The sequence below is a fragment of the Canis lupus genome, chromosome 14 (genome assembly GCF_003254725.2).
Source record: "Canis lupus dingo isolate Sandy chromosome 14, ASM325472v2, whole genome shotgun sequence".
Classification (NCBI taxonomy): domain Eukaryota; kingdom Metazoa; phylum Chordata; class Mammalia; order Carnivora; family Canidae; genus Canis; species Canis lupus.
This window is the reverse complement of record NC_064256.1, coordinates 19,511,451-19,526,276: the sequence shown is the minus strand read 5'-3', so window position 1 is coordinate 19,526,276 and position 14,826 is coordinate 19,511,451. Positions and strand designations below refer to the sequence as shown.

The 14,826-nt window shown below is 38.8% G+C and overlaps 1 long non-coding RNA gene across 1 annotated transcript in view; it reads right to left on the bottom strand.

The window, feature by feature from the left end:
- Window positions 1–7,579, bottom strand: part of LOC112674910 (uncharacterized) — a 28,053-nt gene extending 20,474 nt beyond the window's left edge. The window contains exons 1-2 of the long non-coding RNA XR_003145658.3: window positions 7,448–7,579; window positions 6,850–7,023 (exon numbers count right to left, since the gene is read on the bottom strand). This is a non-coding gene — a long non-coding RNA (uncharacterized LOC112674910). The remainder of the gene's footprint in view (window positions 1–6,849; window positions 7,024–7,447) is intronic.
- Between the last annotated feature and the right edge of the window lie 7,247 nt (window positions 7,580–14,826).

Here is a 14,826-nt window from a genome sequence, read left to right as displayed (position 1 = left end):
ATTCTAAGAGTTGTCTGGAAAAAGATGAGATGGGAGCTGTAGGCTTGCCAGAACTGCTGTGCTGTAAGGGGTGAAAGGACTGGATCATGGCCAGTCTATTGGGCATCTGCCAGAAATCAGAGTCCCCCTCTGAGTTTTATGGAGAAATCGACCGGGGACTCACTGATCTTTAGTTGTGAGACACATTGGAACTACCGTGCATTCTCACGGAACCCATAGGCTACAAGCCAAAACAGCAGTCTTGGCCAAACTGGTATGAAATGCAACCTCCTCAGGCAGGTAACAGGGCATTTTCCCTCTCCCAGACATGATATCCTCCTCCTTTTCCATAGCCACTCTCCTAGTTTAATCTCTCTCTCTGTCTCGCTCACAATGCCAACAGATTTCTGATTGGTTTCTGTACATCTAGACCAGTTGTTCCATGTGTCATTCTCCAAACAGTGACTAGAATGATCTTAAGGAAGGCAAATCTAATCAAGTCACCTCCCAGATTAAAATTCTTTGATGGTTCTTGATGTCACCTTAATTGAGCTCCTGGTCTCCCCAGCATCATCTCTTAGCTATGGTGAACTTCTTTCCCTGGTTCCATATCACCAAAGTACTCTTTCACTTCTAGGCTCTCATAGTACCTTCTACTCTGCCGGAGACAGTCCTTCCTCAGACATTGTATCCTGCTTCAGACCTGCTAAATCTCATTTGACCTTCACTTGTGAGATGAAATGTTACTTCTCCACAATACACCTGTCATGAATTCTTGCATCATTTGTTGCTCTCTCCAAGGTACAGTTGAAAACCTGCCTGTCTTATTCATCAGCCTATCCTGTCCCAGAGTATATAGTTAATAGATATTTGCTGAAAAAATAAGAGTTAATTAGGGACCATTTAATCCTTGGGCACTAAAAAGAAAAAGTTAGTTACCTTAATCAGATCAAGCCTGGGGGGGAGGGGGGAAAGATCAAGCCTGGGCCTTCTGCCCACGCCATATTAACATCTGACTCTGATCAGATGCTAACATTATATCAAGGTATTAACAAGAGAATAGTGAATATAATCCATCATTTTTTTTTTAGACAATGAGCAAAAGCACAAAACATAATTCTTATAACAGTTTAGCAACTCCTTTCCTCAGGCTGTCCAGGTCTTTCCTAACCAATCACTTCATGCAAATATGTTCCCTTAAGCTCCCCAGGAATATTCATATTTATTTTATTTTTAAAAGATTTTATTTATTTATTCATGAGAGACACACACACACACAGAGAGAGAGAGAGAGAGAGAGGCAGAGACATAGGCAGAGGAAGAAGCAGGCCCCATGCAGGGAGTCCGACATGGGACTCGATCCCAGGTCTCCAGGATCAGGCCCTGGGCTGAAGGCGGCACTAAACTGCTGAGCCACCTGGAATATTCATGTTTAAAAAAGAAAAGTCAAGTTGGGTCTTTTGGTTGCCCCGTTAGTTGGCTAGGGATGTTGTGATCAATTACCACAAACTGGGTGACTTAACAACAGAAACTTATTGTCTCCGTTCTGGAAGCTGGAGGTCTGAGATCAAGATCAGCATCTTGGATTTCTTTGGCCTGCAGAAGCATCACACTGACCTTTGCCTTCATCCTCACATGGCATTCTTTCTGCATGTGTGTTTGTGTCCAAATTTCTCTATTTATAAAGATACCCAGTCATATTGGATTACGGGCATATCCTATTCCAGTCTGACCTCTTCTTTATTATTTTTAATAAAGATTTTATTTATTTACTTGAGAGAGTAAAAGAGAGAGCAGGAGTGGGAGGGGAGGGACAGAGAAAAAGGGAGAAGCAGGCTCCCCACTGAGCAGGGAGCCCATTGTGGGGCTGGGATCATGACCTGAGCCAAAGGCAGATGCTTAACTGACTGAACTACCCAGGCACCCCTGACCTCTTCTTAACTAATGATATCTACAATGATCCTATTTTCCAAATAAGAGCATACTGAGGTCCTGGGGATTATGATTTCAACATACGAGTTTTGGAGGGACATACTTCAACCTGTAACTGTTTCAAATAATGGAAACTTTTACTTAAGTGAAAAACAGAATTTACTGAAAAGGGAGCAGTTTTGAAAGGTCTCAGTGATTGGAATTGCTTGTCTCTATCCCAGTCACTGCAGCTGTGAAGAGTGGACTCTATTTTTTTCTATCTTCGGACAACTTGACTCAGGATTCAAAATCCCAGGAAAGTTCAACTGGCCAATCTTGGGTCATTGACCCACTTCTTGGCTGCATGGTATGGTGGTACAGTGATGAGAGAGTTTTGGCAGGAATCATCTCTTTGGTTTTCATAGCAGGAGAGCAGGTACTTGGGCTGCTGTTCTGCTCACAAAGAAGGCGTGAAGTTAATTCCTCTGAAGAAATCTGAGATCTGGGAATGCCAGAGGGAAAATAGATGCTAGGTAGCCAAAAAGAAAGAGAAAAAAAAAAATGCCTCCAATTTCTTTTCTTTTCTTTTCTTTTTTTTTTTTTTTTTTTCCAAAAAGAGAAACTCAAGAGGAATGCTTCTTTCTTTCTGGTGTGAATGTTAGACTTGATAATAATCAAGTATGGGGATATTTCTAAGCAAATATGAGTTGGAGCTTTGGAAAGCATTATGATCATACTACATGGTGACTTTTTTTCTGATGATGTCCCTTTAGAACAGATTCTTTTCTATTAGAATAAGTCATCTTTAGTGGGGCTCAGGATATTTCCATCTTTTATGATAAAGATTTCCTGGAAGGGGACAAACATTAGGCTTTTGTAATTCATTTGATTTTTGCCTTTTCTTTTTTCTTTCTTTTTCTTTCTTTCTTTCTTTCTTTCTTTCTTTCTTTCTTTCTTTCTTTCTTCTTTCTTTCTTTCTTTCTTTCTTTCTTTCTTTCTTTCTTTCTTTCTTCTTTCTTTTCAAGATTTTATTTATTTATTCATGGGAGACACACACACACACACATAGAGAGAGAGAGAGAGAGAGAGAGAGAGAGAGAGAGGCAGAGACACAGGCAGAGGGAGAAGCAGGCTCCATGCAGGGAGCCTGATGTGGGACTTGATCCTGGGAGTCCAGGATCACACCCTGGGCTGAAGGCAGACACTAAACCACTTAGCCATCCAGGGATCCCAACTTTTGCCTTTTCATACCAATCATTGGACCTAGACAGTCTCTTGTGTGCTTATATATAGGAAGCAGAACCAATCCTAGGTAAAATGCAATCTGGTTGCCTTTCAGCCCCAGTGACTCAAGGTCTTTACTGTGACTGCTAATTTACCCACACCCTGCTCCCTGAAAGTAAAGGCTCTAGCTCATCTTCTTAAAATAGCAGTGAGATTAAGGGTACAGACTTCAGATTCCCTTGGTTCCATAGGATGGTCCAAGCTGAGTAACATATTTCTTCTCTCTGAACCTCAAAACGCTCTAGTGTGAAATGGCAATGATATCTCCCAGGGGATAATACTCTCACAGGGTTTATGTGAGATTACAGGCAGACATATTTGCCAAGTGTAACTCAATCAACCTGAGAATGTGCATTTCTGTGGTGTCAAGTCAGCGTGTGTTAACATTTATCATTAGATTTTGTTGGCTAGCTACTTGCATCTTAAAAACCACAGTACTTCACACCTTGCTTTCTTCCCTCCAAAAATCCATCCAAGTGTTTCTAGAATTCCCAGGGCAACCTCTCATATGTCCACAACAGCTGCCAGTTTCTTCTTCAAGGATATCTTTTTTTTTTTAAAGATTTTATTTATTTATTCATAGAGACACAGCTAGAGAGAGAGAGGCAGAGACACAGTTAGAGGGAGAAGCAGGCTCCATGCAGGGAGCCTGACGTGGGACTCGATCCCAGGTCTCCAGGATCACACCCTGGGCTGCAGGCGGCGCTTAACCGCTGCGCCACCGGGGCTGCCCTCTTCAAGGATATCTTGATGACATTTGTCTCTCACCTTCTTAAGAAAGACATCTCTCCCTCTGCTGCTTTTGCTGTAAAGACACTGCTTTCACCCTCTACAAATACACTGTCAGTCTGAGCCTTAGAGTCTTTGGACATCTTGAATCTGGCGAAAAGTATTAAATATTCTCCATGGGATTCTGGATTTGGAAAGTGAAATCAAATATGTGGTTACAGCCTCTTGTATTGCCATGCTGACCATGTAATGAACACTGGGGTTGTTTGATATATCATTGGAGGAGTACCATCAACACCTATAGCTCCCCAAAATGTGACTTGGCAAGATTGGAAGGTTTATTGGATTAGCTCAAGGATCAGTAAATTTGAAAATTTACTTAGGAGATTAAATAATCTTTTATTGTGACTGCTCTTACCTTTCCACTCAAATCTTCTCTAATAAAATTTTGCAGCCAGTGAAAGTAGCAAGGAAGATTATAGTTTTGAGAGTTCTGGAAATGTGTTCACATTAGACATTCACTACACACATCAAAACTCAAGACTTGGTAAATAACAGTGAATGATTTCATGAGGCTCTTGACTTTGCCCAAACAGAAAATCTGTGCCCTCTTTCCTTGTTTGTGCTTTCCCTAACAAAGGCCTGATGAGCCCAGACATGGCCTTTCTTCTCTTTGCCCTCATACTACCATGGCCCTCTCTGCTTATTTAGGCTACCTTCCCTATGTACATACCTCTGTTCTGTACATCTCACTCCTCATCTTGTCTACCCAGTTAGTCACTTTATCTGATAATCTTTGTTAGGAGGACATTAGATGCTCCAGGATAATACTGGAAGCTCTACCCATTCTTTTTAATTTTTATTTTGAAAATCTAACCCCTCACTTCCCAATCATCCCTCATTCACCTACCACTTTCACAATTTTGTCATATCTAAGTAACGCTTGCACCATGTTTCTTTGAACCAACTGTCATTTTAAACTTGTGTCTATTTTAGCTTTTGTCCTCAGCAATAATACCTATGAAAAAATGGCTTTAACCCATAAGTTATATAATTTCTAATACATTAGAAACATTAAATGTATTAACATACATTAACATACATTAAATAACTTAATACATTAAGTTATTTAATTTCTAATTAAAATAATAGCTGTTAAAAAAGATCCATTGTATACCACCTATAATCACATAGCACTAATAGCACCCTCCTTATTCTATATCAGTGCTATCCAACAGAACTTTGTGATGATGGAAATGTTCCATATTGTTACTGTTCAGTATGGTAGCCACTAGCTTCATGTGGGTATCGAACACTTGAAATGTGGCTAGTGCAAATGATGAACTGAATTTTAAAGTTCATTTAACCAATTTATATTTAAATAGCCACATGTGGCTAGTGGCTGCTATATTGGAAAACATGGGTGCATGTTGGGAGGTGGTTGTATTAAATTATCACTCAATTTTCTTTCATAAGTAAAGAATATCCACATATAATAGAAGGGAAGGGCACTGGAACTAAAACTTTTGGGTAAGAGGAACTTTGTCAATATGGCTAGCAAATGTCATAGCACTTGATAAAAAAAAATATCAAGAGGTGGTAGCTTTCATCAACTCTCAAGTCACCTCATCAAGATGGTGGCCTTGATGATAGAAACATAAGATTTAAGGGGCCTTGAGTAATTAAAGTTGGAGTTTTTTTTAGTCCCCTTATCACAACAATTTATCCAGGGCTCCCTGGGTGCAAAGCAGTTTATAAGAAAGTGATGCAGACCTCAGGAGCATAATCCCTGGTATGTGGTCAGGGCCTTCCAGTCAGGGACACACTTTAATGAAAGTTGTAGTTTGTACAGCTTAGAAAACTTTCAAGCACAGTTTTTCCCCCAACTTAGTTTCAACTTGAACAAACACAAGAGCACTTGTAGAGAGAAATTCTCCTCCAAAGTGCACTCTTCTGGTGATTACCAGCAGGTCCACTGGCAGCAGCTGGATTGAGTGTCTGAATCAGACTGGCTGATTACCTTAATCACCTTAATCATAGAATCTACTCTCCCTGGAATGGTCTCAACATGGTGAGTGGCAGAAGAGCCTCTTTAAGCTCAAAACTCCTCGTTAGAACATATTCTGATGCTTTTAATGAAGAGCTTACAATTTATATTAGGGACAAGATAATTTCAAGGCTTTGTCAATCTTTTGCTAGGTCTTTTGTTAGTGATGAAGAGTTTTCCAAGAATGTCTTGCTTAGAATAGTGGGTACAACCTTCAGAGGTGTTGCTGAGGTCACAAGGTGAGTGTCTCTTCCCTGACTGCTCATTAACAGTTTAAAGCAGTACATGGGACCTTTTCTTCTCTAGTCCTACCTTTTGAAGCCCCATTAATCCACATATATTTGGGAATGGGGGTTGGAGCTTGATACCCACTCCCAGAATTAGAACATTCCTTGTCATGAATCCTTCTAAGTAGGTCACTCAAGAGACATCACACTCCAGCGGGTCAGGCTACCTGAATATTCAAAACTGTGCTGGGTTTACTATTTTTTTTTTAAAACATGGTACATAGGGATATAAGGAGTAGTAAGTATAAAACAATATAATACATTCATGCCTGTAACAATATCACTGGAATTTTCATATCTTTTCATGGTTGTATGGTTTTGAGTTTGTGAGAGAAAGCCATCAGGGGCTACTTTCTCTCCTTCTTTTGGTAAAAGTCACCACAAAAATATAGTGACAGGGCTATGCAGCATTGTTCAAACAACTAGACGTCGAGTAGGAATGACAAACATTTGATGATTGCTTATAATAAATGAACTCTTTGCTGAAATAATAAGCAATGTCAACTGATCCTTAATTACTAGTATCCAGACAAAATTTTAAAGAATATTACAAAATAAATTATAAAATGAACAATATTTGAGTTATAGCTAGGACTAATTTACTATACTTACCAGAAAGGTTAATGGCCCATAATGATTAAGGACATTGATCTTGGAGTCGGGAAGGCCTGATCTGGAATTCTGGTGTTTGACTTCCTTCTTCTGCAACCTTAGGTTTCTCAAACTGTGTCTTTCCAGTTTCCTTGTCCATAAATGGGGATAATAATGTATAACTCATCACGTTTTCTGTGAGGATTAAATAAATATATGTAATGTGATAAGGACAGTCTCTAGCACAAGGTGAAAACCAAGTAAATGACTTAACTAATTAGCAGTGTATTATGCTTTTAAAATCAGTCCTCGGGGCACCTGGGTGACTCAGTTGAGTGTCTGTCTTCAGCTCAGGTCATGATCCTGGGGTCCTGGGACCAACCCCTAAGCCCCATGTCAGGCTCTCTGCTAGAGGGAAGTCTGTTCGGCCCTCTGCCTCTGTATCTCTCTCCCCTCCCCCCTGTCCCCAGGGCTTCTAGGCTTGCTCTTTTAATTAAATAAATAAAATCTTTAAATCAGTCATTGGGAATCTCTATTATCCAAAATTGGTTCTAATTTTTAAATTTTAGTCCCCTAAGTTTTCAGAACTAAACACATATATTTAGAACAAAATACTTACAGTGACTTACACAGCACTTCCTATTTGGAAGCCAACTGCTCTGTACCCTTCACATACTTCACTCATTTAATCATTGCAACAATCCAACGATGTAGATACTCTGATCACCCCCATTTTACAGATGAGAAAACTGAAGCACAGAGAGGATAAATAACTTAAGATTACCCAGATAATTTCAACAGAGCCAGAATAGGAACCAATGATGTAGATACTCTGATCATCCCCATTTTACAGATGAGAAAACTGAAGCACAGAGAGGATAGATAACTTAAGATTACCCAGATAATTTCAACAAAGCCAGAATAGGAACCAGACAGTTGGCTCCAGAATTCGTGCTTTTACCCACTCATCTAAATATCCTGTCTTTTAGGGCCAGAAACAGAGATTGATTTATGATTATAATTATATTATAATATATAAATTATATAATATGTAAACATATACAAAATTATATTATAATTTAAACAAAACATATTGTTAAAAAATTTTAAAGCCTATATAAATCAACAATGAAATCCTCAGTACTCCTTCAACAGGGATTACCACAGCACAATTTGCTCCTCCTAGCCCCTTTGAATGAATATTCTTATTTAGTGGATGCTCTGCATTTGAGATTTAAAATTCAACTTTTTCTAAAACTTTTCTAGAACAAATTGAAGTTTGCTTCTTATGAAGAAACTCTTTTTCTTTCCAATCTCTTAGCTTTTATAGAGTAAGAAAGTTCTTGTTTGTTTGTAAAAATCATCCTGAAAAGAAAACAAGCATCCAGTGCCAGGAACATGGAGAGTGGACAGTATGAGAAATTATGGTCATTCATTGGAAAAATAAAATTTTATTTATTTTTTATTGTTTTTTTTTTAGGGGTGGGAGGGGCAGAAGGAGAGAGAGAGAGAGAGAAAGAATCTTATGCTGACTCCATGCCCAGTGCAGAGCCCCATGTGGGGCTTGATCTCACAACTCTGAGATCATGACCTGAGTCTAAATCAAGAGTCAGACACATAACCAACTAAGCCATCCAGACACCTCTGAAAATTAAAATTTAAACCAAACTAAAAATAGACTGGGGAATTTGGCAGTGACTTGACACTGTGATAGAAATGGGTCTAAGAAACCCACCCCTCCTGCCCCCCCCCGCTATGTATATACCAGACTAATGAGTTCTGGATTGTAAAAAATGAATTTGGGGGAAAGTATATGCCATTGTACAATTTAAAAATGTGGGGACTTCCAAAGTATATATTTCTGAAGTAACAGATCTTGTGAGTAAATATATTTATGATCCTATCATTAGGATCATAACTGTAACTGCATATACTGTTTATTTTTTATTTACTTAAACAATATCATATACCGTATTTCTGTTTAAAGCTTATTGTAACAGTTACCCTTAGGAAAATTAGAGTATTTCTGTTTTTCATTATTCCAAATAATTCTATGAGAATTAATTATCCTTGTGAGTGAATCATTTCACATCACTTATTGCCTAGGATAGCATTAACTACTGAGTGGAAAGCTCTGAACTTCAGTGCCTATTACCAAATAATTTTTCACAAAAGTTATGCCCATTTATACTTTTGCTAGACATAAAATTGTTTGCCTATATCACTGTACCTTGGCTGGTCTTAAATATTCTCGAGTAATTATATTTCATTTTTTAACTTGCAAATTATTATAAAATTAAATTGGCCATTCAACCTATTCAAAATTAGTTTTCTTCTGAGGATTATCTGCTTATGCCTATATTTCAATTAGGATGTTAACAATATTTCTCAGTAATTTGTATTAGCTCTTTCTATATTATGGGTATATATATTTTAACTTTGGGAAATATTCTTCTAAGTTTGCCATTTTTTAAAGATTTTATTTATTTATTCATGAGAGACACAGAGAGAGAAAGAGGCAGAGACATAGGCAGAGGGAGAAGCAGGATCCATGCAAGAGCCCCCACGTGGGACTCGATCCTGAGACCCCAGGATCACGCCCTGGGCTGAAGGCAGGCGCTAAACCACCGAGCCACCCAGGCATCCCAAGTTTGCCATTTTTTAAAGATTTTATTTATTTATACATGAGACACACAGAGAGAGAGGCAGAGACACGGGCAGAGGGAGAAGCAGGCTCCCTGCAGGGTGCCCGATGTGGGACTTGATCCCAGGATCCTAGGATCATGCCCTGAGCCAAAGGTAGATGCTCAACCCCTGAGTCACTGAGGTGTCCCACAAGCTTGTCATTTGTTATTTAAGTTTGCTTATGACATTTTTTCACATGTTTCAAAATCAAGGTATATAGTCCTTATTCATAAACATCATAACCAAATATTATATTTGCTTTAACAAGACAGATATTAATTTATTTTAATATATTTGTTTCAATAATGTATTTAATAAATTTAATTTGAGAGAACAGGTATAGTCTTCTAGACTACTATTACCAGCAATTAGCATCAAGGTACTGAAGGAAGAAAACATGGAGTTCTTAGAAGTGGTCAGAAGTTATTATTGTGATAAAGCCATCATATTATGCAAAAGACATATATATTTTTCTTCCCATCACCATTCTTACTAATACCTTATTACTTCTTTCTTTTTTTGTTGCATCTACATTCAAACTGCATTAAAAATCTTTTGTATCTACAATAGAATACTATTCAATCTTAAAAAGAAGAAAATTCTACCATTTGTGACATGAATGGAACCAAAGAGCATTATGCTAAGTGAAATAAGCCAGACAAAGACAAATACTGCATGGTATCACACTTATATGCAGAATTAAAGAAAAAAGTCCAACTCCCAGAAACAGGAAATAAAATGGAAGTTACTAATGGTCAGGGAAGGGGGGAAATAGGGAGAGGTTGGTAGAAAAGTACATGCTTTCAGCTATAAGATGAATGAGGTCTGAGGATCTAATGTAAACCATGGTGACTATAGTTGATAATACTGTATTGTATAATTGAAATTTGCTAAGAGAATTAAATGTTCTCATAAAAAATGATAAATATGTGAGGGGATGGATGTGTTAAGTAACTATATGGGGGAGTCCTTTCACAATGTATGTGTATATCAAATCATCACAATGTACACTTTAAATATCTTACAATTTTATATGTCAATTATACCTTGATAAAGCTGAAATTGAAAAAAAAAGATGAGTAGGTTCTGGGAATGTAATGTACAGCATGATGGCTACAGTTAAGAATAGTGTATTATATATTTGAAAGTCACTAAGAGAGTAGATCCTAAGTGTTCTTACCACAAAAAAAGAAATTATAATTATGTGAGGTGATAGAAGTATTAGCTAATGCTACTTGGTAATCATTTCTCAATATGTAAGTATGTCAAATCAACACATTGACTTAAACTTCAATAAAGCTGAAAAAAATCTTCTCTAGAATATGTCTATATTAGATTGTAATGCTGGAACTTCAATACCCTGCTTTTTCTGTCATTTCATTTCTTCTGTGCTATTTGGGTTAGAAGAAAATACAAAGGGGAAAAAATCCCTCAATGTTTCCATTGCATTTGAAAAGCAAATTAAGTATCCTGAGGGCTCTCCACCGTGGGACAGCATGGGGGTATTGTTAGCAGAGTGCATGTCACTCTGTACATGAACCTTGCATACATAATTCCCCCACGTGCTTAGAGAATAAGAACTTTTGACATGGAAAGGTCTGCAGAGACTGCTCATTATTTTGTTTCTGTTTGAAAATTAGGTAAGGGTCCTGACCAAAAGAAGATAGCACTTTGAAAAAAGAGCAGTCTCAGCAGGACATGATCTGGATCAGCTGGAGAGAGCAAGAGTCGTAGTCTTGACAAATAGGATCTCTGAACACAGATGAGCACTGTGTCCCGCCAGAGATGGCCAGAAGGTGATAGATGTTACTGAGAGTTGTTGCCATCTTGTTCTACTCTCGTCCAATCTTCAAATCCCAACTCAAATGCCCTTCTCTGTCCAGCTCTCTGCTCAGCTGTTACTGGCACACTTAGTCAAGGGAAACTGGGTGGTAAGCTCTCTAGAGAAAAGTGCAAATGACACCAGATTATCCCCTTGTTTTAGACGTGACTCCAAGTGCTTCCTTCAACTTTCCCTTTAGATTGCTTTCATGAAGGCCCAGGATAGATATACTAATGTCACTTCCTAATGGGGAAAACTGGGCTGATTAAAATAATACTGCAGATTAAATTTTATTCCTTTGAGATACTTTGTTTTGCATTGTTCAGAGTTTTAAAGGAGCATTTTTAATGTTGATTCACTTGGTGCATAGCAATATGTTTGGGGCACCTGGGTGGCTCAGTCAGTTAACTGTTCAACTCTTGATTTCGGCTCAGGTCATGATCTCAGGGTTATGAGATCCAGCCCTGAGTCTGTTTGAGATTCACTCTTTTCCTTTGCCTCTCCCCCTGCTCACGCACACTCTGTAAACAAACAAACAAATAAATAAAATCTTAAAAAAAAATTTTTTTTAATTTAAAGTAAAATTTTTTACTTTAAAAAGTAAACCTGGCAGTATCATTATATGTAATATTCATTTCCTCATCCAGATTTTGACCTACTGTAGTCCTTCTCTACTGGGATAGGGCTGAGGAGACAGAAATTCAACTTTAAAAAAAGAGTACTTCTGTAACTGTGTGTCCAGGGCCTCACTGTCATGTTTAGTCTCCAGTCCATCCCCAATGTGGTGATTTTTGCCTACAGAGCCGTTCTCATGCTCTGCAGATTCATCTGCTCTGATTGCATTTATTCTCTCATGCCAATCAGCAAGAACGTACTTCCACTATGCTTTACCAGTTTTCCAGGTAATAACATTCATTAAGTAGCCACCATTAGCCTAATGTACTATTACCATCAGGAACCAAAATAGAAAAATAGTCTAAAAGGCAACTCATTAAACACTCACTTCTTCCATGAAGCCTCTCTCCTGGTATCACCATCTATGGGCTATCCCTTAACACATTTCCGAAACTGCTAGATCATAACCATCATTTGGGGCTCTCTACTGAAAAAACACATAGTTCTACCCCCATCCTGGACAACACTGTTTCAGAGGGTTTGCAGAGGGTTTGCAGTGGGTTTGCCCCGGAATTTATATTTCAAAAAGGCCCAAACACATTAAACATATTGTATTAAAAAACCATCCCAGGTTGGGTCTTATGATCCAGCAAACGTAGGAAACTATTTTAATTATTGCTTCACATGTTCTGCCTTAAGGATCTGATGATTTAATTACATCTTAAATCTCATCACTGAAGTGTGCCTTGTGGAGAGATTTCAAAGAAACAAGAAGGGCAGTTGGATTTTTTTTAAAGGTGGTCATAGGAACTGGAGTGTGAAAAGATAATTAAGTAGGAGAGACGGGAAAAGTGCTTCACAAAAGAAAAAGGGACAAAGTGGGAGCAAGTGGGGAGATGCAGCACTCTAACAGCCAAGCAGCATGATAATGACCTCCTTATTGGTCTGCCTGCCTCAGCCTCTGCACCCTCAAATCCCTCACAGCTGTCACAGTCATCTTCCTCTGGCCTCTCTTTGATTGCATTATTTCCCCTCTCAGAAAGTCCTGTACCAATGCCCAATTACCTCTTAAGCCAAATTAGCACTCTTAATCACAGGTGTCAAGGCCCTTCACCCCCTGGTTTCCTGTAGCTAATGGCCATCCTCACCCCCCCACTCACCCCCACCTCCATCCCCCGCTCACACTGTCTCCCAGAGCTCCCAGGCTCTGTTTACCAGTCCTTGGATGAAACTTGTCAGCTTGCTCTTGGCAGAGCCCCATCAGGGCTTCATACCATTTCCCCTTCCTTCTCAGAAGACTATGTGCCTTTCTTATTTGAAGATACTGTTCAAAAGTCACTTTTTCATTGTTAGATTTCCCCTTCTCTTGTTCTGGACCAAGATGGCGTTACAGGTTCCCTCAGCTTGATGGAGCTTTAATCTTCCTGACTCTAGGACCATAGTCTCCCTTTTCTTAGAGCATTTACTTTAGAAAACTAAAGTTATAAATTCTTTCTCAACTTCTTTGAAATGATGTAAATTTTCTCCCAGCTTCTTGCTGGTTTTACAACTCAAGAAGTGTCTTTCTTAAAGGACCAGGGAATCATGTCTTTGAAATGTAAACATCAAAGGAGATAGCACCCTTGTCTCCCAGTCTCTGTGTCAGATGAGGAGTAAGGAGTAGGAGCTTAACTTGATGGGCTAACAAACACAGATGGCCTCATCACAGAGGAAAACATTTGTAAGCTCAGCACAGTCCACAAATCCAACTGATCGACCTTCCACTATGTCCTCTAGAACCTTTCGACTAGCTCACCTTGACTCTCAGCAAACTCCCAACTTTTCTTTCTGTAGAATTGAGTTCAATCTCTCTCCCCTATTACAATAACTTGAATAAACTCTCCGTGGCCTGTTTAGCTTTGTCCAGTGCAATTTTTGCTTGACATCACTTAACACCAGAAATGCAATAATTTGTATAAATACATAACCAATACATTTCAGAAAAGACAATGAATGTATGTCTATCACTGTATCTGCATATCAAAGGTGTAAAGCTTTTGAAGTTGGTGACCATCTCTCTCAGTACTACATTCTTCTGAACAGAAATCTCTGTTAAACCAAGGAAAGGGATAATGGAATCTCTCTATATGATTGGACTGTCATAGAAATGATGATAAGTTTTAAAAATTCGGGCAGCCCCGGTGGCTCGGCGATTTAGCGCCGCCTTCAGTCCAGGGCCTGATCCTGGAGACCCGGGATTGATTCCCATGTCAGGCTCCCTGCATGGAGCCTGCTTCTCCCTCTGCCTGTGTCTCTGCCTCTGTCTCTCTCTCTGTCTTTCTCTGTCTCTTTCTCTATCTCTGTCTCTCATGAATAAATAAATAAAATCTTTAAAAAATAAATAAAAATTCTGAAGACATATTAAAACTTTTCTAATAAAAGACCAAAAAAAAAAAAAAATCCATTCTCTTCTTTAAGGTCTGGAAAAAATTTCCTAGGCCAGAAAACGCATTTTCTTCTCAAAGCTACATGCTTCTGTGATTCTAAAAGTAGGGAAATTTGGGACGCCTGGGTGGCTCAGCGGTTGCGCACCTGCCTTTGGCTCAGGTCCTGATCTCGGGATCGAGTCCCACATCGGGCTTCCTGCATGGAGCCTGCTTCTCCCTCTGCCTGTGTCTCTGCCTCTCTTTCTCAGTCTGTGTCTCTCCTGAATAAATACATAAATCATAAATAAATAAACAAACAAATAAATAAATAAATGTAGGGAAATTTGCCCCATATGTGTTTTGGTGCACATCTGTTGCCCAGTTAGTAGAACCCCAGATTCTAGGTGTCTTGTTAGGAGAAAGTATTAAACAGAAACAGAATAAGGGTTTTAAAAGAGAAAAAAAATCAAT